Source organism: Poecile atricapillus, chromosome 21 (genome assembly GCF_030490865.1).
Source record: "Poecile atricapillus isolate bPoeAtr1 chromosome 21, bPoeAtr1.hap1, whole genome shotgun sequence".
In the NCBI taxonomy this organism is placed as follows: domain Eukaryota; kingdom Metazoa; phylum Chordata; class Aves; order Passeriformes; family Paridae; genus Poecile; species Poecile atricapillus.
The window spans coordinates 771,570-798,508 of record NC_081269.1 but is presented as its reverse complement, the minus strand read 5'-3'; the positions used below and the strand labels follow the sequence as shown (position 1 = coordinate 798,508).

The 26,939-nt window shown below is 46.9% G+C and overlaps 1 long non-coding RNA gene across 1 annotated transcript; it reads left to right on the top strand.

The window, feature by feature from the left end:
* Positions 1 to 247: 247 nt before the first annotated feature.
* On the top strand, positions 248 to 18,841 carry LOC131586908 (uncharacterized). The gene is made up of 2 exons (XR_009279266.1): positions 248 to 1,081; positions 16,828 to 18,841. It is a non-coding gene; the product is annotated as an uncharacterized LOC131586908 (long non-coding RNA).
* Positions 18,842 to 26,939: the final 8,098 nt, after the last annotated feature.

Below are 26,939 nucleotides of genomic sequence, written 5' to 3'. Positions count from 1 at the left end.
ACATTGAATATGAATATGATAAAAACAGATATTAAATAAAAGGTTGTTTTTTTTTATTTGGTTAGAGGCAGGGCATGTTAATTTTGGGTCGGGGGTTTTTTGGGGTGTTCCTTGTAGAGGATTTTTTTGGAAGGAGGTTGCACACGTTTTTTGCCTCCCTTCTCTGACCGTGCTCGAGGCGCCCCCCTAGCCCCGGGCTGAGCTCGGTGGCAGTGCTGCCGCCTTGTGGCCACAGGGCAGTACCGCAGCTGTACCCCAAGCCGAACCGGGAGCCCCCCCAGGAGCCGGGTCAGGCTTCTTGCCACATTCAAGATGGCGGCCGGCCCCCGGCAGAGGCGTCGGCTCCAATTCCTGCCGCCGCAGGCGCAGCTGCAGCCCTCGTCCCCTCTCCGGGAAAGGTGGAAAATCGTGCGGAGAGCACGGAGTTAGTCAGCATCGGCTGGTTTTTTGTTCAGGCAACCGACTAAGACAGATGCACTGTGAGGATCGGGGGCCTTAACGGTGCCACAACATGGATGGCCGTTCAGCCAAAAGTGGCTTCAGCCACAACAAAGATGGCAGCAAGAAAGGTCAGAAATCATGTGACTCCACATACAAGATGGCTACCTGAGCGCTGCTTGCTTGATCTTCCAAGATTGGCTGCCAAAAAAGGCAGGAAAATGCAAGGACCCCGGGCAGTGCATCTACTTGGCTGCCTGACAAACACCCCGATGGCGCAATTTTCCGTGGCTTTTCCAGCTGTGCGGACACGGGCTGTGCACTCAGCGGTGCTGGGGCTGGGCGCGAGCCGGCCGGGCGCTGAAAAGCACTGGTGCAGCTGCCATCTTGGGTGTGGCTCTCGGCCTGGCCCGTCCTGTCTCCTGCCGCCGCTTCTCTCTCCTCTCTCCCCGCTGGCCTGGGGAAATGGAGGAAAACACAATTGCATTGGGCTGGAATAGTCGGCAGAGCTGCCTGACCCTTTCTCCTGCCCGCAGAGGAGAGGCTCCCTGGCGCTGGGACCAAACCAGCCGGAGGAGGCTCTCTGTGCCAGAAGAGTGAGAGGTGCGGGCAGGGGGGAGGCTTATCGACCTAGTATATAACTGTAAGTATAAAGATGATAAAGATATATGTTAAAAATATTTAAATACTGTTTAAAATAAAGGGGCTGTTTGGTTTTTATTTGGTTAGAGGCAGGGCTTTTAAATGAATAATATAAAACATAAAAATATACAAATATAAATAGGTAAAGATATAGAGAAAAATACAGATAGAGACAGAAAAATATATGTAATATATGCAAATAGGTTGAGTTATATAGTATGAATAATATATGTATAGATATTATGCATTTTAATATATGTTATGTGTCATATATATCAGTATGCTATATAAATATGATAAAAAATAGATATTAAAAATATTTAAATACTGTTTAAGATAAAGGGTCTGTTTGGTTTTTTATTTGGTTAGAGGCAGGGCTTTTAAATAAATACTAAAAAAAAAAAAAGTACAAATATATAATAAATGCATAAAGATATAGATATATATACACCCAGAAAAGTAAATAAATGTAAGTAATGTAAATATATACAAAGAAACTGATATTTAATATATGACAATAATAATGTATGTATACATGTTAATATAATATATTTTAATGCATAATATATTGTGTTTTATATATAAATTAATATAGTATATAAATTTAAACACTAGTGTGATAAAAATATATGTTACATTGCTTTTTTAAAAAATTTTCATTTTTTGGGCATTTTTCTTGGAGGCAGTCCTCCTGTTGCAGCTGCTTACAGCACTGAAAACCTCTATGCTTTGTGGTTTGTATTACCCAGCTGACAGTGATTCAGTTGTGTTTAGTGCATTAAATCCCACAGAGCTGGGTGGGATAGCAGGTGGCCACATTGTCTGACTCTTTTAGCTATTCTGGGTCACACAGAACTTCCTTTCCTTTTTTATATGGAAAACAGAGAAGAGAGAGTAGTAATATTAGCATTTCTAGCAGATTTTTAACTGCCACTGATGCTTGTTCATACCTTTGCGGTGTGAGTTTTCATGCTAACAAATCCTCTGCTTTGCCTTCTGTTCAGAGTCAGGTGGGGCCTTTATTGAACAGATTTATGTGCTACAAGGCTATGCAGAAGGAAGGAAAGTGAAAAAAAAAAAATAGATAAAAGGCCATGCATTGATTTGCTGATCTACTCCAGATACTCCAGAGACAAACATGGCTACTACAGGTAACATGGAGCAGCCCTATAGAAGTGTAAAATAAATTGTCACGGTTGTGGATTCACAGAGAGGCATAAATTGGCTCTGTCACTGCTGTGGTGTTACAAATGGGATGAATTCAGACCTGTCCTTGGTGTGATGAAACAGTGATGGGATTAATGGGTCTGTTACCGCTGTGGTGTCACAGAGAAGCATAAATTGGATTTCCCACTGCTGTGAGGGCCGAGAGAGGGGAAAACTGGGGTTGTCAGAGCTCTGGTTTCACAGGGAGTGGAATATTGGGTATATCACTGCTGTGGTGTCACTTAGAAGCGTCAATTGGGCTGTCACGGCTGTGGGGTCACAGAGAGATGTAAATTGGCTCTGTCACTGATGTCATGTCACAGAGGGGAAGAAATTGGGGCTGGAACAGCTTGGATGTCTCAGAGTCAGTAATACTGGGCCAGTCACTGCTGTAGTGTTACAGATAGGTGTAAATTCGGGTTGTTCCCTCTGTTGTGTCACAGAAAGTGTGAAATTTGTTCTGACACTGCTGTGATGTCATAAAGGGAAGAAACTGGGTCTTTCACTGCTGTGGTGTCACAGGCAGGCATAAATTGGGGATCCCACTGCTGTGATGGCACAGAGAGGGGAATAATGGGTCTGTCACTGCTGTGATGCCACCCAGGCGTAACTTGGAGTTGTCACTACTATGATGTCACCGAGAGGGGAAACTGGGTCCCTCATTGGTGTGATGTCACAGAGAGGGGAAAACTGAGGCTGCCACTGCTGTGGTGTCATAAAGAGGCATAAATTGGGCCTGTCACTTCTGTGATGTCACAGAGAGGGGAAAACTAGGACTGTCACCGCTGTAGTGTTACAGATAGGTGTAAATAGGGGTTGTTCCATCTGTGGTGTCACAGAAAGGGTGAAATTTGTCCTTTCATGGCTGTGATGTCATAAAGGAGGGAAACTGGGTCTTTCACTGCTGTGGTGTCTCAGGCAGGCGTAAATTGGGGTTCCCACTGCTGTGATGGCAGAGAGAGAGGGGAAAAGTGGGTCTGTCACAGCTGTGGAGTCTCAGAGAAAGTAACACAGGTGTTCTGACATGTCTGTTGCCACAAAGGGGATGCAATTAAGGTTGTGATGGCTGTGGTATCACAGAGAGGCTTTAATTGGTTTTGTCTCTGCTGTGATGTCACAGAGAGGGGAATTGACACTGCTCCTTAGCCGTGCCAGAGCTCTGGGCTAGCTCTGTGGTGCCACTCCGGCACGGGCAGCTGCCAGGAGTGGGGAACGGCAGGGGAATGGCAACCCCACTGACGAACCTACAGAGCTCTGACCCCTGCCGGGCTCTGCTAATCCAGGCGTCACAGGTTATGATAAAAGGACGGAGGAGGCTCAATCCACTGTACTTCCCAGGAACAAGTTTATTAAGGCGAAGGAAACAGAGGCAAGGGTCCGGGCTGGAACAATGGAACATGAGAGAGAGCCCCGAGCACCTCTGTACATCGGGTTTTATTCAGGGGTGGGCACAATCCAGGGTCCAATCAGGGATCACGGAGGGAGGAGTAAGGACAGGAGATTACAATATTGAGAACCAATGGGGATATAAAGAGGGTGAGATAACAACATAGTAACCAATAACGTATCAAAGAAGGGATGAAATACACAGAAGGAGCTGGAAGGAAAGGTGGGGTTTACAATGATGGATGGGGAAGATGGGGCAGGGTAAAGACAACTGACAGGGAACTTTCAGGAAAAAGGGGAGGGGTTAACAATATTGACAACTAGGGCTAAACCATTACACAACAACGGGGGGAAAACAAGAATGTACCAACAAACTTTAACAAAATCAAATAAATGAACTGCAACAGGGAATAATGGGTCTGTCACCGCTGTGGTGTCAGAGAGGCGTAAATTTGACTTGTCACTGCAGTGATGTCACAGAGAGGTAAAGTAGGTCACTCATTGGTGTGATGTCACAGAGACAGGACAACTGCAGCTACCACTGCTGCGATGTCATAAAGAGGCGTAAATTAGACCTGTCACAGCTGTGATGTCACAGAGAGGGTGAAATTTTTCCTGTCACGGCTTTGATGTCATAAAGGGGGGAAACTGGGTCTTTCACCACTGTGGTGTCACAGAGGCATAAATTGTGGTTCCCACTGCAGTGATGTCACAGAGAGGGGAAAAGTGGGGCTGTCACAGCTGTGGAGTCTCACAGAAAGTAACACAGGTGCTATGACTTGTCTGTTGCCACAAAGGGGATGGAATTAGGCTGTGATGGCTGTGGTATCACAGAGTAGCTTAAATTGGTTGTGTCTCTGATGTGATGTCACAGAGAGGGGAATAATGGGTCTGTCACCGCTGTGGTGTCACAGGGAGGTTTAAATTGGACTTGTCACTGCAGTGATGTCACAGAGAGGGGAAAGTGGCTCCGTCCTTGGTGTGATGTCACAGAGAGGGGAAAACCGAGGCTTCCACTGCTCCGATGTCACATAGAAGCATAAATTAGACCTGTCACTGCTGTAATGTCACAGAGAGGGGAAAACTGAGTCTGCCACTGCTCCGGTCTCTCAGAGAGGCGTAAATTTGGTCTGTCACTGTTGTGATGTCACAAAGAAGGTGAAATTTGGTCTGTCACAGCTGTGATGTTGTAAAGGGGGGAAACTGGGTCTTTCACTGCTGTGGTGTCACAGGCAGGCGTAAATTTATGGTTCCCACTGCTGTGATGTCACAGAGAGGGGAAAACTGGGGCTATCACAGCTGTGGGGTCTCAGAAAAAGTTACACTGGTGTTCTGACTTTTTTGTTGCCACAAAGGGGATGGAATTAGGGTTGTCACGGCTATGGTATCACAGAGAGCTTTTAATAGGTTCTGTCTCTGCTGTGATGTCACAGACAGCGGAATAATGGGTCTGTCACCGCTGTGGTGTTCCATTGGGGCTGCAACTAAGGCTGTCTTGGCTGTGATGTCACAGCTAGAGGAAAACTGAGTCTGTCACTGCTGTGGTGTCACAGAGAGGGGAACACTGGAGTGATCACTGTTGTGCAGTCTGAGAGAAAGTTACACAGGTGCCATGACTTGTCTGTTGCCACAGAGGGGATGGAATTAGGGTTTTATGGCTGTGGTATCACAGAGAGTCTTCAATTGGTTCTGTCTCTGATGTGATGTCATAGAGAGGGGAAGAATGGTTTTGTCACTGCTGTGGTGTCACCGAGAGGCATAAATTGGACTTGTCCCTGCAGTGATGTCACAGAGAGAGGAAAACTGAGGCTGTCACTGCTGTGGCCTATCAGAGGGGAGGAATTCAGACTTGTTTTTTGTTATAAATGCAAAGGCAATTTTTGGATAAAATTAAAGAGAAATTTATTAATAAACAACATAGGAAAAAACAGAGAGAAAAACCACAATAAAAATGATCAGCGCAGCGCTGGGTGGACAGGACCTACACCCGAGGTGTAGGTTTCCCAAGTCCACCTCTGAGCGCTCTCAGGCTTGGGGTTTTATAGGATTTTTAAGTCCTCAGGCTAAAATTCCAGGCCGGTTCCATTCACCAAGTGTCCTTGATTGTCCAGTGAATGGATTTCCTGGCATAGAATAAAGACATTAACTACTGTCCGGCCAGAATCTCCTCATATGTAAAGGAGTTTCTGTGTGTGTTGCAATGTTAGGTTTTTCATGGCAGGGTGGTGGAATCCGGGCTGGTGCCGATGGGTATCTCGGCCGGGTTTTCCCTTTTGTCTCCCCTGATTGCTTTTTCAACACAGGGATGTTCAGGTCTGGCGAAGTCTTTCTTTTTTGGAACTTGTCTTTTTCACTGATCAGTTTCTGTACCCACTGGAATCTGCAGGGCGTTGCTTGGGTCCGGAGGTAGATAATTTCCCGAGCCAGTTCCATTGTCTTCTTGATGGTCCGTGTCCTGTCTGTTTGTTTGAGTTGATGGGCCGGCCTGGGTTAGTTATCTTGGGCGTTGCTGGCAATCAGCAACTTCTTGGAGAAAAACCTCGTCCTACTCTGAGGAGAGGTTTTTCTATACTTTATATATTTTTTTTTATATTCTTGCAAAACATATTTGTCTTATATACACTTCGAATTTTTAATACAACAATAATTTATTACAGTCCCCCACCTAATAATTTATTACATTTAAAAATTCGTTATTTTCACATTTTCCTTTGAAGGAAAGTATCTCCTTTTTACTCTCTTTTTTTTTTTTTTTTTTTTTTTACTTTCTGGGTCTAATCCTTCTTCATCTTTTTGAAAAACAGAACACTGGGTTAAATTGAAGACACGAGTTCTCGTCATCTGACTTCAATAGTTCCAAAATTATGGGTTCATTATTGAATGTCAGCTTTGCCTCGTGTTTCACATTCTTCCCTTCCCAGTACAATTTTCCCCCCATCATGCATGGTTTTAAGTTTGCTTTACTGTAGCAGGTAGGGTTAACTCGGTGGTAAGCCAGAAATGTCGAGTGTTTCTTTCCCCCAATCCAGACAGTTTTATTACACTGTCCACAGACTTCGATTGGGGGAGTTCCCTTTATTTCTCTTTTGTTTCGGAAGTGGGTCATTGCAACCCCTATTTCTTCCAAGTTCCGAATGGGTTTTTCCTTGATACTTGCTCTCGAATTCGAGCACCAGATTTTCTCTTTTGATTTACACAATTTGAACTGAGTGCCGTTTAACCAACAAATACCTGCGTGTAGTTCTAAAGGGCACTCGGTCAAGCGCTCGATTTTTGTGGCAGTCTGACACTGCTCACACTTCCCCTGGGGACCCTCCCCTGGGGGTACCTCGGGCTCTATTTCCTTGATTGAGCACATGACTAGGCTCAGGGACATCAAGATTCCCCACAATTGCATCCCTCTGCCATTCCCTCCGCCCGTACAAAAGTATACGGCGGGGATAACCATCTTCTCGGCAGCAAGGACTGTCTTCAGGGGCCCTTGATGTCCTGATGGCAAACCTCCGCTTCAAGGTTGCCCACCGAGACGCTTTAACCGGTTCAAATCTGCACGGTACTTTCACGGTCTTACGGCACTCAATTTCCAAGGGTTCTGCTTTGCAATCAAGCTGACCCCCTAATCCTTTTTGATAAAACAAGAACCACTCCGGAGAGTCTAGTTCTAAAAGGCCCGCTCGAGTTGCAAGTATCAGGAATCTGTTTGTCTGGTCTAGTTCTCTCTCGTGGCACCTAGAGCACAATTCCCTCGGTTTATTACCCCTTATGCAATGAGCTACCCAAATCTGCTTACAGCAAGCACACTTAAAATGTATAATTTTGACAATTGTGATTTTAATGTTTGATTCATCCTTTCTACCTGTCCCGAGCTTTGAGGATGCCAGGGAGTGTGATATTGCTATCTGATTCCCAATGCTTCTGACAGTTGTTTAATGATTTTTGAGGTAAAGTGAGTACCTTGATCTGTCTTCCAATCTTCGGTAATTCTGTGAAATCCACCTGGATTCTCTCAAATGGCTTATACGAAAGCGGTCGGCCACCCCAATTTGCTTGTTTTGAATTTGAACGGTTTACTTTCTGGCATATCACACACCCCTTGTACCTCTTGCTTGGCAAGTTCAAAAATTCCTTTACATCCGAAAAATTTTAAAAATTGTTCAGCCAGTGCTCTGGTTCCCCAGTGGGTTTGTTCATGCAATCTCCTGAGTATTCCTCTCGCTATACTTTTTGGAACTAGCTCCCTCCCGTCTGGCAACCATCATTTATTTTCTTTGAAATATCCACCTACCTTCTTGAAGTCTTCTCGCTCCTTCTCCGAAGGAAGCACGGATACTTCTGGGGGTTCCTTGGGACTAATCTCAGGAATACTTACCGCCAGCAATGCAGCTCGTTTCGCCTCTTTGTCCGCTAAATTGTTTCCCCTGGTGTGAAACTGCCACCCAGTTTGGTGTCCTTTTACATGGACTACCGATATCTCCTGGGGCTCCCTGACAGCTTCTAAAATTTGTTTAATTATCTCTCCATGTATTAATCTTTTTCCCTTGGTATTTATTAAACTTCTTTCTTCCCATATTTTTCCGAAAGTATGCACTACTTCAAATGCATACTTTGAATCCGTGAAAATCGTTCCCCTTTTTCCCTTCAGGCCTTTGAGGGCTCTTAAGAGCGCAAATAGTTCACAGGCTTGAGCCGACCAGCATGCCTGCAAGGGACCGGATTCTATGATCTGTCCGGTCATACCATTTATGATGGCATAACCTGACTTTCTTTTTACTTCTACTATTTTTGATGAACTATCAATGAACCATTTCTCCCCCCCTTCTAACTCTTGATCTTCCAGGTCCGGTCTTACCTTAGTTTGCAATTCTACCGCTCCAATGCAATTATGAAATAGCTCACCTGTTGGTTCCTCAAACAAAAACTGCGCCGGGTTTTGGGCAGTAGTTGTCCTTAACTTGAGGCCTGGCGAACTGATTAGCATGGCTTCGTATTTCAGAAGTCTTGAATCAGTTAGCCATTTCTCGGCCTTTTGTTGTAAGATATTCCTTACATCGTGTGGGGTGTAGACTGTTAGAGAGACTCCAAAAGTTATCTTTTTTGCTTCCTCAACTAACAGAGCTACTGCAACAATTGCTTGCAAGCAAGTAGGCCACCCTCGACTGACTGGCTCTAGGATTTTTGATAAAAATCCTATGGGCTTCTTCTTTTCTGCCCACTCCTGGGTCAGAACTCCTTGGGCTGTTTGTCCACTTACATCGACAAATAGCTGGAATTCTTTGCTAGTGTCTGGCAAGGTTAGAACAGGGGCAGTTATGAGTGCAGTTTTCAATTCCTGAAACTTGCTTTCATCCTGAGTAGTCCATTTCAATCTATCCGTGTTTAATCTTTCATACAAAAAAATTTTACTTTTTCGCTGTATCCTTCAATCCACTGTCTGCAATATCCCAGGAGCCCTAAAAATTGCCTGATTTGTCTTTTTGTTTTTGGGGCTGGGAGTACTAGAATCCCGGCCACTCTGTCAGGGTCTAACCTCTTTTTTCCCTGAGAAATCCAATGTCCCAGATATTTTACCTCGGGCTCCGTAAACTGCAGTTTGGATTTTGATACTTTCAAACCCTTTTTTCCCAAAAAATTCAGCAACGATATTGTACTCTTTCTGACCTGTTCTTCCATGGTTCCGGCAATTAGCAAATCATCTACGTATTGCAAGAGCTTTGTCCCTTCCTCTGGAATGAATTCAGTAAGTAATTGCTCCAATGCCTGTCCGAATAAATTTGGTGATTCTACGAATCCCTGGGGGAGGACCGTCCACCTTAACTGTTGATTTCTGTTCGTGTCAGGATCCTCCCACTGAAAGGCAAAGAAATTCCTACTCCCTTCATCCAAAGGACAAGTCCAGAATGCATCTTTTAGATCAATTACACTGTACCATACATCCTCAGGTGAGAGTCTGTTAAGTAAAGTATAAGGATTTGCCACCACCGGAAACCTGGTTCGGGTTCTAGCATTTACTGCCCTGAGATCCTGAACCAGTCGGAAGCTCCCATCCGCTTTCTTTACTGCCAGGATGGGGGTGTTATGTTGGGACATGCAGGGTTCGAGGGTACCCCCTCTAAGGAGGTCCTCAATTACTAATTTTAAACCTCTTCTCTCTTCTATTGGGATGGGATATTGTTTGATCCTTATCGGATCCTCTGGGTTTTCTATTTCAATTTTGATGGGGGTAATATCTAATTTCCCCACCTCCCCTTTTGAATGCCATACTTTGGGATCAATCTCCCTTTCATCTCTTGGAGTTAAATGGAATATCTTTATTACTAATTCAGAATTCTTTACAACAATGTTTATACTCAATGCGACAATCATATCTCTTCCTAATAAATTGTAATCGGCTTCTTCTACTAATAATAAATTTCCTAGGCATATTCTATTTTGAGATTCGATTTCCACATCTTTTATTACAGAAACTTTGAAGGGATCTCCTTTAGCACTAATTACAACTACTTTTTCTTTATTTGCCACGCACCCCCTGGGTAATTTCTGCAGGGTGCTTCTCTCAGCTCCCGTGTCAACCAAAAATTCTATTTCTTGGTGATGGGGACCTACTTTTAATTTTATCAAGGGTTCTTTTGCTGTTACCATTCCTATCTGAAAGAGCCCAAGACTTCTCTAATCTTCTTGAAATACTTGTTTATCTTTTAATTTCTGACGGCAGTTCCGCTGAATGTGTCTTACTTTCTTACAGTAAAAACATTCTGGGGAATCCTTCCGCGGGGCGGAGCCGTCCTTTTGAGACTCCTGCGGCTTTTTTGGCGCTGTTTTAAATTTGCCCTGTGCCTGTTCTTGTTTTCTGAGCCTCCTTTACTGCGGCCACTAGTATTTTGGCCTGGAGTTTCTGTTTCTCATCCTCTCTCCTCATGTAAATCTTTTGAGCTTCCCTTAGAAGCTCTTGGAGACTTTTCTCTTGCTACCTTTTAATCTTTTCTAATTTCTTTCTAATATCCTCCCATGACTTTTCCCCAAATTGGTTTTTGAGCAAAACTTCCCCCACTGAAGGGCTAGGATCAGTCCCAGAATATATCTGCAGACTTTTCCTTAATCTCTCTAACCACTCAGTGGGTGATTCCTCTTTTCTTTGGCATTCCTCAAATACTTTGCTAATATTCTGTCCTCGGGGGACTGCTTCTCTTATTCTTTGTTCACTATGCTTCTCCTACCTTCCTCTGTCTGGCCGTTCCAGCTCGGGTTTACGCTAGGCCATTTTTCTGCCTGGCATCCCCTGTGGGTTACGCCGTTCTCAATCCCTGATACCAACTTGCTTACTACTTCTAAAAAAAGTCCAACCTCTCAGTTACCTCAAACGGGTCATCTAACAATCGTCTCATCTCTTTCTTAAACGCTCGCACATCCCCTGAGTTTAGGGGTACATTCACAAACCCAATCACTCCCGGAGCAGTAGACACTTCCCTGAGAGGGAACATTCTGTGCCTACTCTCATTCTCTTCCCATTCTTCACTCATCTGCCTAGACTTAAAACGAGTCCTGCTTGCGGGGGGGAATAGGGGTTTTTGAGAGTCTGGTCCGTTATTACTGATGTAAAGTCCGTTGCCACCAGGTTATTATGAAGGATTCCCCCTGTCAAATTTGAGGGACCTGGCTGTGGCAGCGGGACGGGCAATGGGGGATAAGGAGATCCCCGACCTTGCACCACCATGGATTCTGGAGAAGCGGCGGCGGCTGCGGTCCCCACAGGAGGAGCCAGAGGGGGGGGCCACCGGAACCACTGCTGGCGCCGGCTCCCCTGTTCGCGATGTGTGTGCTTCACCTGGTTGTGCCGGCGAGCTCGTGGGAGCTGATGGCACCACTTGATCCACCACGGGAGGTCCTGCCGGCCCGTGGTACGGAGGGGGTAAATGATCAAGGGGCTCCCAGGTTTCTGTTTTTGTTTCGCTTTTTAGTTTCATTGGAAATAGCCCTACTCTGGCCTTTAGCCAGAGTTTGGCGTATTCCTTCTCCTCAGAGTCTGAGGAAACCTTGCTCTCTACATAAGAGAGCAATTCATTACACGTCCACCTTTCAAACGTTCCTAATATTGGCCAAATGAGATGGGGTCTCAGTTCCTGCCCACCCCAAACCTCGGCACAATAGTAGATCATTTTTGCCTTGGACTTCTTTTTCTCTCAGGGCAATTTTCTCAATATTTTAACAACCAACCTAAAAGGACTTTCTGGTGGGATGTCTAACAATTCCTTCGTTTCTATGGAAGGATTCTTCTTATCTACTGGCTTTTGTATTTTACTCTTTCTCTGTCCCATGGTGAAAAAGGGAGTCTTACCTGTTTCTCTGCGTTGTGTTTGTGTTTTGAGAGACAAAAGTCTGCTAATACTCACCTTCGCGGTTTGCTGTACCGGGGTCTTTCTTAGCGCTTTGATCTCTCCTCCGGACCTCTCCTTGGGCCCTGATTGCTAGAAGAGTTTACTCATTCCCGAGCTCTACTGGACGTCCTCTTCCTCTTCCAGCCCTTTGTGATCGGTCCCCCAGAGCTCCCTTTAGCCCCAGGCTTTACAAACGTGTAGAGAGAGCCCTCTCACACCGATTCGCTTCCTCCGTGGCCGGCCAATTCCCTCGCGGGAGGATGGAACCGCGGCTTTGGTGTCCGCTCTCGCTCCGTGATCAGATCACGTCTCACACACGCTCGCCCAATCACCCCGCTCAACCTCGCAGTACTTACAGCAATTTTCTTGCGAGGATGTCTTCGTGCACGACTGACTTTTTATGAGCTACCAAGCCATGGCTTTTTCCCGAGCTCTTCTTGGATCCGTATCCTCTTTTATTGTGGTTTTTACCTCAGCCTAAATTTGGTTCGGATATCGGAGTGAACTGCGGAGGTTCTCGGCTTCCCAGGCCGCTGAAATCAGCGGGGGTACCCCCCTGGACAGCGAGGTTCTCCCACAGTTTTCCGATCCGAGTCCACGGCACCAATCTGTTATAAATGCAAAGGCAATTTTTGGATAAAATTAAAGAGAAATTTATTAATAAACAACATAGGAAAAAACAGAGAGAAAAACCACAATAAAAATGATCAGCGCAGCGCTGGGTGGACAGGACCTACACCCGAGGTGTAGGTTTCCCAAGTCCACCTCTGAGCGCTCTCAGGCTTGGGGTTTTATAGGATTTTTAAGTCCTCAGGCTAAAATTCCAGGCCGGTTCCATTCACCAAGTGTCCTTGATTGTCCAGTGAATGGATTTCCTGGCATAGAATAAAGACATTAACTACTGTCCGGCCAGAATCTCCTCATATGTAAAGGAGTTTCTGTGTGTGTTGCAATGTTAGGTTTTTCATGGCAGGGTGGTGGAATCCGGGCTGGTGCCGATGGGTATCTCGGCCGGGTTTTCCCTTTTGTCTCCCCTGATTGCTTTTTCAACACAGGGATGTTCAGGTCTGGCGAAGTCTTTCTTTTTTGGAACTTGTCTTTTTCACTGATCAGTTTCTGTACCCACTGGAATCTGCAGGGCGTTGCTTGGGTCCGGAGGTAGATAATTTCCCGAGCCAGTTCCATTGTCTTCTTGATGGTCCGTGTCCTGTCTGTTTGTTTGAGTTGATGGGCCGGCCTGGGTTAGTTATCTTGGGCGTTGCTGGCAATCAGCAACTTCTTGGAGAAAAACCTCGTCCTACTCTGAGGAGAGGTTTTTCTATACTTTATATATATTTTTTTATATTCTTGCAAAACATATTTGTCTTATATACACTTCGAATTTTTAATACAACAATAATTTATTACATTTTTGATGTTATGTCACGAAGAGGAGACAACTGGCACTGTCAGTGCTGTAGTGTTACAGATAGGTGTAAATCGGGCTTGTTCCATCTGTGGTGTCACAGGCAGGTGAAATTTGTTCTGTCAGTGCTGTGATATCAAAAGGGTGGATACTGGGTTTTTTACTGCTGTGGTGTCACAGGCAGGCATAAATTGGGGTTCCCACGTGTTGCTCTTAATAGCGGTGCACTGCCGTAACTCTCCTACTAGAAGCGTACTCTGGCTATGATCAATACCAGCTCAATACCGTAACCCTCCTAACAGCAGTGCACAGCATAACTGAGCACATCTGGACACACCTCAGCACACCTGGGCACCCTCGGCCCCTCCAGTGACACCCCTCCTCTTGTCCAGAAGCCACAGAGCCGGGGCCAGGAGAAGAAGCTGGGGCGACCCCCAAAGGTCCCCGGCATCTGCAAGGTGAGAGACAAGAATTGGCTCTGCCCCTATTGTATGCCCCGCCCACCCATAGCCACGCCCCCCCCCGGAGCAGCTCCTGTGGTTGAGGAGAGAGACAAGCCCTGGACCTGCCTCTTTCTCTAAGCCCCACCCCTCACACATAGCCACGCCCCTCCTGTTATAGTTTAAGGCCTTGCGTTCGGAAGATATCGGGATGTAACGGAAAGTGAGTAACCCCCCTTCTCCACATAGTATTGTAATGACTCCTCTAATGAGCCAATAGCACCCAGGTGTGACGAAAGCAGAAGAGAGTAACACAGTGACCCTAGGTTATAAAATGTTAAATTCCTCTGCAATAAACACCATTTTCGCCATCCATCACATTGATGCTGTGGGATATGGTCCGTGTGGGGAGGAGAGCCACCGAGCTGGCTTCTATTCAGGGTGCTTGCCTTGCTTGAAAAGCCACAAATGGTGCACAAAACCCGGGAAGATAAGTGGAAAAAACCCAGAATGCAAGGATTCCCTGGATCAGGAGCAGCGGCCAAGATAGCTGGACTAGTCTTGGCGAGGGATATCCTGGGCCCAGAAGGAAGATGGAATCATTGATAAAGGTCAGATTGCAATTAAGTTGTAAACCTAATTCGCTTGCTATTGCAAGGTTTTGGTTTATTGAAGTCGTAAATCAGTTTGTAAAGTCTATCCACCCTAAGGTGTGGGACAGATATGCTAAAATCCTTGCCGAACAAATTTGGGGAGTGACAAGGAACTGTCTGCTGGCTACCCTGAAATTTAGGGTCAGAGCTTTACAGCTCCCAGACGACAGCAGCTCAGCTGAGCCGGCGGGGGGCCGGGAGTCCCCTCAGTCCCCAAATCCTTATCTGCTCTCAGAGAAACAGTGAAGAGCAGAAGATTTTTGGAGAAAGTTAATAGAGAAAGGCAGGAGTGCCATGGGAAAAGCCCGGAGAGAAACATCCTCCCTGGTGTCTAAAAATGGTGCTGAGCAAAAAGACATTCAGCGAGAAAGAAATATCTTAAGTGAAAACAAAGAACAAAGGCTGGCATTGAAAGAGGAACGTGGTCATGGGGATGGGAGAGAAAAGGAATGCGAAGAAGAAAGAGAAACTGAAGTGAAGGAGATAAGACATGGGGGATGGGTACAGAGGCACAGAGATTGGAATGCAAGAGAGGAAGGAGGGGGGAGCAGAAGGTGGAGGGAAAGGTGGAGTGGAGGCGGAGTGGAACCAGGTGGGAGGGAACGGCCCGCCCACAGGGGTGGCAGGCGGGGCCAGAGCCCAACAAACAGGCACGGGAAACAGGAAGTGGCCAGCCAGTTGAACTCTGACTCCGACCAAGATACTAGCGATGAATGGTTGGAGCCCGAGTCCTCAGAAGAAAAAACAGTAAAGAATGTGAAGGGGGATGGGAGCAGAGCTGTGGCAGCAGAGCGAGCAGTTCACCTCCCCGCTCCCTCTCTAAGAAGAAGCGCCGGGATAATACCCAGTTTGTTACAAAGTCATGATTTATTGGGTTTTTAAAATGTGTTTATATACTCTTTTGGAGTTAATTTTGTGTTTTAAGTAATTATGAGTTTATGCAGTTGTAGTTCTTAGAGTTTTTTCTTAGATTCAAAACCAGCCCGATGCAGACGGGTTTAGCAAAACACACATATGGCAGCACACAGCAGCCAGAAACGCTGTTGCCATGGCAACCACCGGTGTAACAACTCAGGCAACTTTGGTAAAACCGCAGAAAGCAAAGCAACAAAACAAAAAAGAAACAACAGAAAGCTGGACATTTTGGAGAGGGATAAAAAAGAAAGTTTTAATTGGGCAATTCAAAAATTAGAAGCTTTGTAAATTGTATTGTTTGTAAATCAGAAAATTGTTGTAATCAAGATTGAGATTTAAAAATAAGACTCTATTGAATGAAGTGCCTTCAAAAATAGATTAAAAAGTTTATAGGTATTTTATAGTGAAATATATATAGATGTTGTATTTCTAATCATATCTGCTGGTTTCGTTTTTATAAAATGGCATGGCAAATGATAATATTTATACATCCCAAGAAACTTAAAAGATTTTTGTTTTCTTTCAGTATTCTCAATACATGGAAGTTTTAAAAATGTTATCTTCTCTGTACATCTACTGATAATGTAATATTGTATGATATGGAGAAATCATCAAGTATTATTACTGTAGTTGCAGTTAATTTTTGCAGGATGCATTTCTTTAAAGTTGAGTTTAAGGATCATATGATTTACCCTACAGAAAAAAGATTTAATGACAGGTTTCTTTCATTCTTAACCTTTCTTTTCATTTGAATAAGTGTATTGTGGATTTAGTTCAATACAGTTTTCAGTAATCTCAAAGTTATGATATATTACCCATTTGCTTGGTTTTTTGACAATTTTAATAAGGAAATTTTAATGTGAATCTTTTTGTTATATAAAACACATATAACTGTATATATATATCAATTTGGATTTGGGATTTTAGTTTAAAAATTAGACTTGATGTTCCTGAAAAGTGTTACAAAAGCTAAATGACAACCTGCCAAATCCCGTGTTGTTGTGGTTTTTCTCTAGAAAAACTGCACTTTAAAATTCTAACTAATTTAAGCATATACTAGGCAAATACTTGTTATAAATAAGTATTTTTAGTAACATTTGCAGTTCTTGTGGGTTATTCTCAAAGCTAGATGACATGGAATTGTGATGTATTTGTTACATTTTTATAATTTTTATAGTGAATCCATGTTACTGTTGACTTGAATGTTTTTAAGTTAAGCTGTATAACTTGGATATTCTTTTAAAGTTAAGTTTTGTTATTTCCTTTTGTCATAAATAAGTATTGTTAAGTTTAAATGTTGTTTAATTTAAATTGTTTTATGTTTTATTGGAGACACTTGTTTAAATTGCAAAATATATTTATTTTTCTAGAGACATGAAGATGACTACAACTGAAACAGCTGTGATAGAACACTGATGAACACCTGCTTGTGGACAGAAATGAATACAGTCTGTGACACCCGTGACTTCATTGGGAGTTCTATTGAGTTGTTGCAATCTCTGCAGTTTTGTTTGTGATAGCTTTCTTATTTTTCAGTGTTTCCAAAATTTTAAGATGTACCATTGCTGAGGATCAGCTGCCATGGGGGAGGCTTCAGATTAAACCAACTGCTGGAAGGTTTAATTGGTCTGATACCTAAGGCTTTTGATCATTTACTTTGTACAAATGCATTTTAACAGTTTGCTGTGCTGTAAGCATCTCATAGCTGTTACTATTGAGAATCTTGTTTTAAAAATATGTTAAGAGGCATCTTTCCAGTTTAAAGTCTAAGGCCCTGGCCAAGCCTTGACTTTACCTGGACAGAATGTTTGCCAACAGGTCCAGGTGTTTTCTGTACCAAATCAGTATTTGAGTCACTTTTTGACTCAGCAATTTGACCCTACTAATATGACAGCTGGATCAATTTTAAAGTGAGCTTGGAGAATCATTTCCGGAGGTGATTATCCAATCCTTCACTGATGATTTTTGTTTCTGTTTGTTTGTTAAATATGAGATGCTGGTGCAGTGTTTTAGTAATTAACAGTACTTTTATATTACATATGTTATTAATAATGTTTATGATTTATTTGATTTTTAACTGTTATAAGCTCTTACTAATTGTCTATATGGTTTTGTCTTAATGTTGAACAGAAGTACATCTCATTTTTATTTTTTTAAGAAAACGGGGGAAATTGATACCCTAAAGGCATTTAATTAGTGTAATTCATTAACTTCAAGGAGAGAAGTGCCTGTGTTTTGTTGACAGGTTCAGGAGGTCGCTTGTCCATCTGACCAGACTGTGTGCTTCTGAACACACGAGATCCAGTGAACAGGGAGGTCGCCACACAGCCTTGGTGCTCCAGACATGGATCAGAGGCGGACCTGTCAGGACACAGTTGTGTCCAAACACTATACAGACAGTTGCCAACAGAAACTTTATGTTGTTATTATGATGTTGTATCTCTACCAATTTTTCAGTTATCCTTTGTTTAAAGATTTAGAAGGGTCTGAAGAACAACTTGAACATCAAAACCCTCAGTCACCGATCAGCTGCCAGCTGACATCACGGGAGCAGTGAACATTCCGGGACTGAATCGTGTTAGAGAAATTCTGTAGAAGATCTAAGAAAAGTGTAGAGACTCCATCTAACTGTATATAAAGCAAATTGTAATTGTGTGTTTATTCTTTTAGCAAATTGCTTTCACACTTAGACTACATATATACCAGAGCACATGTGTTAAAAGTAGTTAGATAATAGCTTAAGGTTAAGTGTTTAGCCTGTGTAGTAATTGTTATGTTTGTATAAAATATAAGTATTTCCCCTTCAAGAGGTAGTGTAAGCATCTTTGAAAGTTCATTTAACGTTAAAGTTTTAGCTGTGAGTTTGCAAGTATGTTGTCATTTACATGGTAAGCTGCTTATAGTAATTGTGCTGTTTATAGTCATAACACCTGAAGCAGTGAGCCCCAACCTTGTGGTACAAGCTGAGAACCCACAATCTAATAGTCTAGCCCTTGCGTTTATACCCAAATCTTTAACTCCTCTGTTGACTTTTGTGTATTAGCTGTTATCATCCCCAGAGTCCTATACCACCTGGATGAAGAGTTGAGCCTGCAAGTGGAGAGACTCACCCGACTTCAGAAAAGAGAAGTGGTGACAGCTGTAACCATAGCGATGCTGCTTAACCTGAGAGCAACTGGTGCTGCCACAAGTGTCTCTGCCACTGTGACCCAACAACAGAGACTGTTTCAGCTACAAATGACAATTGATGAAGACTTGCAGATAATTGAAAAACTGTGTATTTTAAATAAGCTTGTGTCCTTTGTTAAGAACCGACTAGAAAAAGTTAACATTTTGTTTATAGAAAGGCAACAGATGCTTTAAAAAATATACTTAGTCACTGCATGTGTCTCATATTTACTAATGAAAACTATAGTAATAATTTTATAAGCTTTTAGCTTTTTAGTTAAGTATAGTGTATCCTATATTTTACTTAAGTTTATGTTATCCATTTTTAAGACTAATACACCTTATATTTTAGCAAATTAGTTATTCATAAAGAGAGAGGAATATGCTTATAGTAGTTTAAGGTCTTGCGTTCGGAAGATATCGGGATGTAACGGAAAGTGAGTAACCCCCCTTCTCCACATAGTATGGTAATGACTCCTCTAATGAGCCAATAGCACCCAGGTGTGACGAAAGCAGAAGGGAGTAACACAGTGACCCTAGGTTATAAAATGTTAAATTCCCCTGCAATAAACACCATTTTCGCCATCCATCACATTGATGCTGTGGGATATGGTCCGTGTGGGGAGGAGAGCCACCGAGCTGGCTTCTATTCAGGGTGCTTGCCGTGCTTGAAAACCCACACCCTCCAAAAGCAGCTCCTGAAGCTGGCAAGGAGAATGACATGCCCTGGTCCCGCCCCTTTTTTGAAGCCCCGCCCACCCACTTGTAGCCACACCCCTCCAAAAGCAGCTTCTGGGGCTGGTGAGTAGAATGACAAGTACTGGTCCCGCCCCTTTTCTAAACCCTGCCCCTCCACCCATAGCCACGCCCCTCCTAAAGCCACACCTGAGATGGGTGAAGCCATAATGCCCTTCACTGAAAGGCCCTGAATCGGGGTGCAGGTACAGAAATGATCCTTCCAGCCTTTCCAGGACCGGATATTGGGGTTCAACGCATTCAACCCCGCTAATATTGTGCTTCAGGCACCCCAAAAGCCCTCCAAGCAGGAGTCGGTTACCCTTGCTCCCCTAAGAACCGCGCCAGGAGTAATAGAGGGGTGCAAGTACCGTAATGCCTCTAATAGCTGCGCCTCCCACAATAACCACCTTGGGCGTAACCCCTTGCTGCTGCTGCCTACCGTAATGCTCCTAATAGTGGTGCATTGCCATAACCCTCCTATTGGAACCGCACTCCGGCTACGATCAATACCAGCTCAATTCTGTAACCCTCCTAACAGCAGCACACAGCATAACTGAGCACATCTGGGAACACCTCAACACACTTGGGCACACCTGGGAACAAGTGGGGACTCACCTCAGCACACCTGGGCATCCCCAGCCCCTCCAGTGACACCCCTCCTCTCCTCCAAAAGTCACAGAGCCAGAGCAAGGAGAAGAAGAATCCGGGGCGACCACCAAAAGATTGCCAGCATCTGCAAGGCGAGAGACAAACCCTGCCCCCGACCCTTTTTGTAAGCTCTGCCCACCCATGTAAAGCCACACCCCTACAAAGCACTTCCAGGGACCGGCAACGAGAGAGACAAGCCCTGGCCCCGCCCCATTCTCTAAGCCCCATCTACCCACTCGTAGCCACGCCCCTCTAGGAATAGCTCCTGAGGCTGGTGACGAGAGAGACAAACCCTGGCCCGGCTCCTTTTGTAAGCCTTGCCCACCCACACATAGCCAGGCCCCTACAAAAGCAGCTCCTGAGGCTGGTGAGGAGAATGACATGCTCTGGCCCTGCCCCTATTTCTAAGCCCTGCCCCCCCACATAGCCACGCCCCTCCAAAGCAGCTCCTGAGGCAGACAAGGAGAATGACACACCCTGGCCATGACCCTTTCTCTAATCCCCGCCCACCACCGCCTAGCCATGCCCCTCCTGGAGCAGGTTCTGAGGGCAATGAAAAGAGAGACATGCCCTGGCCCCGCCCCTTTATGTAAGCCCAGCCCCTCCACCCATAGCCACGCCCTTCCCAAAGCCGCTCTTGAGACCGGCAAAGCCCTAATGCCCTTCAATTAAGGGCCCTGAATCGGGGTGCAGGTACAGAAATCATTCTTCTAGCCCTTCCGGGACCGGATATTAGGGTTCAACGCATGCGAGCCCTGCTAATATTGGGCTTCAGGCACCCCAAAAGCCCTCCCAGCAGGGCTCGGTTACCCTTGTTCTGCTAAGAACTGTGCCAGGAGTAATCGAGGGATGCAAGTACTGTAATGCCTCTAATAGCTGCGCCTCCCACAATAGCCGCCTTGGGCGTAACCCCTTGCTGCTGCTGCCTACCATAGTGCTCCTAATAGCGGTGCAGTGCCATCACCCTCCTAGTAGAAGCGCACTCCGGCTAGGATCAATACCAGCTCAATACCGTAACGCTCCTAACAGCAGCGCACAGCATAACTGAGCACATCTGGGTCGACCTCAACACACCTGGGCACACCTGGGCACACCTGGGCACAACTGGCGACATACCTCAGCACACCTGGGTGCCCTTGACCCCTCCAGTGACACCCCTCCTCTCCTCCAGAAGCCACAGAGCCAGGGCAAATAGAAGAAGAAGCCAGGATGACTTCCAAAGCAACCCGGCATCTGCAAAGTGAAAGACAAGACTTGGCTCCGCCCCTTTTTGTAAGCCCCTCCCACTCACGTAAACCCACGCCCCTCCCAGAGCAGATCCAGAGGCGGGTGAATAGAGAGACATGCCCTGACCCTGCTGCTTTCAGTTAAGCCCCGGACACCCACTCATAGCCACACCCCTCCAAAAGCAGCTCTTGAGGCCGGTGAGGGGAGAGACATGCCCTGACCTCGCCCCTTTCTCTAAGCCCTGCCCACCCACTCATAACCAAGGCCCTCCCGGAGCAGCTCCTGGGGCCAGTGAGGAGAGTGACAAGACTTGGCTCCGCTCATTTTTGTAAGCCCCGCCCACCCACTCATAGGCACACCCCTCCAAAAGCAGCTCCAAAGGCCGGTGAGGAGAGTGACAAGACTTGGCTCTGCCCCTTTATCTAATCCCCGCCCACCCACCGATAGACACGCCCCCCCAAAGGCAGCTCGTGAGGCCGGTGAGGAGAGTGACAAGCCCTGGCCCCGCCCCTTTCTCTTAAGCCCTCACACCCACTCATAGCCACGCCCCTCCAAAAGCAGCTCCAGAGGTTGGTGAGGAGAGAGACATGCCCTGACCCCGCCCCTTTCTATAAGCCCCGCCCACCCACTCATAGCCATGCTCCTGCCGGAGCATCTCTTGAGGCCGGTGAGGAGACATGCCCTGGCCTCGCCCCTTTCTCTATGCCCCACCCCTGTACCCATAGCCAAGCCCCTCCAAAAGCAGCTCCCAGTGGCCGGTGAGCAAAGTGACAAGACTTGGCTTTGCCCATTTTTGTAAGCCCCGCCCACCCACATAAAGCCACGCCTTTCTTCTAGCAGCTCCAGAGGCTGGTGAGGAGAGAGAGATAAGACACCTGGCCACGCCCCTTTTCCTAAGCCTCGCCCACTCACGAAAAGCCACGCCCCCCCATATTAGTAGCTCCCGAGGGCGGTAAGGAGATACGCAAGCCCTGTCCCTGCCCCTTTCTCTAAGCCCTGCCCCCGCACCCATAGCCACGCCCCTCCAAAGCAGCTCCTGTGGCCGGCAAGGAGAGAGACAAGGCCAGTCCCCGCCCCTTTTTCTAAACCACGCCCACCCATATTAGCAGCTCTCGAGGGCAATATAAAGATATGCAAGCCCAGTCCCTGCCCCTTTTTCTAAGCCCCGCCCACCCACTCATAGCCACGCCCCTCTTCAAGCAGCTCCTAAGGCCGGCGAGAAGAGAGACAGACCCTGGCCCCGCCCCTTTTTCTAAGCCCCGCACCCGCACCCATAGCCACGGCCCTACAAAGCAGCTTCTATGGCCGGCAAGGAGAGAGACAAGGCCTGGCCCCGTTCCTATTTCTAAGCCACGCCCACTCACTCATAGCCATGACCCTCCCGGAGTAGCTCCTGTGGCCGGTTAGGAGATAGACAAGCCCTGGCACCGCCCCTTTTTCTAAGCCCCGCCCCTCCACCCATAGCAACGCCTTTCCCAAAGCCGCCTTTGACACCGGCAAAGCCCTAATGCCCTTCACTTAAGGGCCCTGAATTGGGGTGCAGATACGGAAATGATGCTTCCAGCACATCCGGGACCGGATATTGGGGTTCAACGCTTTCAAGCCCCACTAATACTGGGCTTCCGGCACCCCAAAAGCCCTCCCAGCAGGGCTCGGTTACCCTTCTTCTCCTAAGAACTGCGCCAGGAGTAATCGAGGGATGCAAGTACCGTAATGCCTCTAATAGCTGTGCCTCCCACAATAGCCGCCTTGGGCGTAACCCCTTGCTGCTGCTGCCTACCGTAGTGCTCCTAATAGCGGTGCAGTGCCATCACCCTCCTAGTAGAAGCGCACTCCGGCTACGATCAATACCAGCTCAATACCGTAACCCTCCTAACAGCAGCGCACAGCATAACTGAGCACATCTGGGTCGACCTCAACACACCTGGGCACACCTGGGCACAACTGGGGACACACCTCAGCACACCTGGGCGCCCCCGGCCCCTCCAGTGACACCCCTCCTCTCCTCCAGAAGCCACAGAGCCAGGGCAAGGAGAAGAAGAAGCTGGGATGACTTCCAAAGCAACCCGGCATCTGCAAAGTGAAAGACAAGACTTGGCTCCGCCCCTTTTTGTAAGCCCCACCCACTCACGTAAAGCCACGCCCCTCCCAGAGCAGCTCCAGAAGATGGTAAAGAGAGCGATAAGGCCTGGACCTGCCCCTTTCTCTATGTCCTGCCCACCCACTCATACCCACGGCCCACCAAAAGCAGCTCCCAGGGCAGTAGAGGAGAGTGACAAGACTTGGCTCTGCCCCTTTATCTAATCCCCGCCCACGCACTCATAGACATGCCCCCCCAAAGGCAGCTCCTGAGGCCAGTGAGGAAAGTGATAAGATCTGACCCTTTCTCTAAGCCCCGCCCACCCACTCATAGCCACATACCTCCAAAAGCAGCTCCTGTGGCCGGTGAGGAAATTTACAAGCTGTGGCCTAGCCCCTCTCTCTAAGCCACGCCCCTCCACCCATAGCCACGCCCCTCAAAAAGCAGCTTCCGAGGCCGTTGAGCAAAGTGACAAGATTTGGCTTCGCCCATTTTTGTAAGCCCCGCCCACCCACGTAAAGCCACACCTTTCTTAAAGCAGCTCCAGAGGCTGGTGAGGAGAGAGAAAAGACACCTGGCCCCGCCCTTTTTCCTAAGTCCCGCCCACTCACGTAAAGCCACGGCCCCCCCCCATTAGCAGCTCCCAAAGGCAGTAAGGAGATACGCAAGCCCTGTCCCTTTTTCTAAGCCCCTCCCCCGCACTTATAGCCACACCCCTCCAAAGCAGCTCCTATGGCAGGCGAGGAGAGACAAGGCCTGGCCCCGTTCCTATTTCTAAGCCACGCCCACTCACTCATAGCCAGCACCCTCCCGGAGCAGCTCCCGAGGCCGGTTAGGAGATAGACAAGCCCTGGCTTTGCCCCTTTATCTAAGCCTCGCCCACCCACCCATAGAAACGCCCCCCCAAAGGCAGCTCGTGAGGCAGGTGAGGAAAGTGACAAGCTCTGGCCCCGCCCCTTTCTCTTAAGCCCGCACACCCACTCATAGCCATGCCCCTCCAAAAGCAGCTCCAGAGGTTGGTGAGGAGAGAGACATGCCCTGACCCCGCCCCTTTATCTAAGCCCCGCCCACCCACTCATAGCCACGCCCCTCAAAAAGCAGCTCCCGAGTCCAGTAAACAAAGTGACAAGATTTGGCTTCGCCCATTTTTCTAAGCCCCGCCCACCCACGTAAAGCCACGCCCCCTCCATTAGCAGCTCCCGAGGGCAGTAAGGAGATACGCAAGCCCTGTCCCTGCCCCTTTTTCTAAGCCCCTTCCCCGCACTTATAGCCACGCCCCTCCAAAGCAGCTCCTGTGGCTGGCGAGGAGAGAGACAAGGCCAGTCCCCGCCCCTTCTTTTAAGCCCCGCTCACCCACTCATAACCACGCCCCTTCAAAGCAGCTCCTATGCCAGGCAAGGAGAGAGACAAGGCCTGGCCCCGTTCCTATTTCTAAGCCACGCCCACTCACTCATAGCCAGGACCCTCCCAGAGCAGCTCCCGAGGCCGGTTAGGAGATAGACAAGCCCTGGCTTTGCCCCTTTATCTAAGCCTCGGCCACTGCCCATAGCCACGCCCCTCCCGGAGCAGCTCCTGTGGTAGGCGAAAAGAGAGACCAGGCCAGCCCCCACCCATTTTTCTCAGCCATGCCCACCGTTCATAGCCACGCCCCTCTTCAAGCAGCGGCTAAGGCTGGCGAGAAGAGAGACAGACCCTGGCCCTGCCCCTTTTTCTAAGCCCCGCACCCGCACCCATAGCCACGCCCCTCCCGGAGCAGCTCCTGTGGCTGGCGAGGAGAGAGACCAGGCCAGTCCCCGCACCTTTTTCTCAGCCACGCCCCCTGCCCATAGCCACGCCCCTCTTCAAGCAGCTCCTAAGGCCGGCGAGAAGAGAGACAGACCCTGGCCCCACCCCTTTTTCTAAGCCCCACCCCTCCACCCATAGCCACGCCCTTCCCAAAGCCTCTCTTGAGACCGGCAAAGCCCTAATGCCCTTCACTTAAGGGCCCTGAATCGGGGTGCAGGTACGGAAATCATTCTTCCAGCCCTTCCGGGACCGGATATTGCTGTTCAACGCATTCAAGCCCTGCTAATACTGGGCTTCAGGCACCCCAAAAGCCCTCCCAGCAGGACTCGGTTACCCTTCTTTGTTGGAGTCTGAAATACAGACTGTGTGCCCTTGTTTTTAATGTTTAGTTCTGAGATCCAAGAAAACACTGAATTTCATATAACATGAAATTCATGATCATGTTTTCATGGTGATACATGAAAACAAATGCTAAAGTTAGATAAGAAAGGTAGGTGTGTAGATTAAAAAGTTTCTTAAATCACTGGGTGAAAAAATAGTTTAGAGAACAGGAGACAAGATGGAGGATTTAGGGTATTGTCCCTTGTCTTGCTTCTTCCTTCTTCATGTTCTTCTCCTAAAGGTTTTTGGGTAATAGTTAGTGATTGGATAGAAAATGCCGCAGTGCATCACAGAGGTGATGGGTCATTGGGTCATTAAGAAAAATAATATACGTGTCTATTGTTAATTGGACAAAAATAAGTATAAAGATTAAAGAGCTGCGTAGTTCGGGGCCATTTTGTGTATCAGACATGAAGTGTGCCACAAGGCCTTGTTTGCACCATCAGAAGAAAGAAATGTTCCAAATTGCAAAGATTAACCTTGTAACCAGCCTAGAGAAACCTGCTAAGCTTTGTAAGGATCCTTCAATAAACACGAGAAACAAGATTCTAACGAGCTCGAGAGTTTACTTCAAATAATGAGAACTGAGATAGGTGGAACTCCCCACGAGGGAGGATCCCAGAAGAATTCAGCCCAGAGAAGGCTGGGAGATTAGAGAAAAGCTGTATTCACAGAGAATTCAGCCCAGAGAAGGCTGGGAAACTATAGAAAGGCTGTATCTACAGAAAATTCAGCCCAGAGGAGGCTGGGAGACTATAGAAAGCTGTATCTACAGAGAATTGAGCCCAGAGAAGGCTGAGAGACTAAAGAAAAGATATATCCACAGAGAACAGAGCCCAAAGGAGGCAAAGAAGAGAGAGACAGAGGTAACAAGTGGTGCCCCGTGTGAGGACGAAACTCGCAGAAGCTTCAATCAACACCTGCAGGATCACAGCAACCAGTTCCTGAAAGAAATCCATCTGGAGAAAAACATCTGCTATCACATTCCGAAATTCCAAGGGCCCTGGACTCGGAACATTGGATTCTGCTGGTCAGTAATCTGAAGATAGCCAGGTCTGGTAAGCTGCATACAGTCTAGATAATGGGGTTGAATATTTATAGAGAGAGATTGTTTAAACCCAGGATATGGGGGAAAATATAAATATGATGTTTAAAGAGTTAGGAGCCCCGGGAATGTGGGTAGATGAACTGCCCTTTCTGAAAGTGCGGGAAACCCAGATAATTCCCCAGCGGCGTGGTTCCCCTGTCCCTGTCCCTTCAGAGAACGTGGGGGGACGAGGGAGGAATGCGAGGGAAAATTGAACACCGGGAAGCTTGTGTTACTTCAGAAAGCAGAGTGAGCAGTTTGTTATATTGTTAGAGGTTAAAAAAATTGCATGGAGAGATATGATGGTTTATATAGAGTCTTTTTGGAATTATTGCAGTTAGAAGAAATCGCGGGGGGCTGTTTCTGAA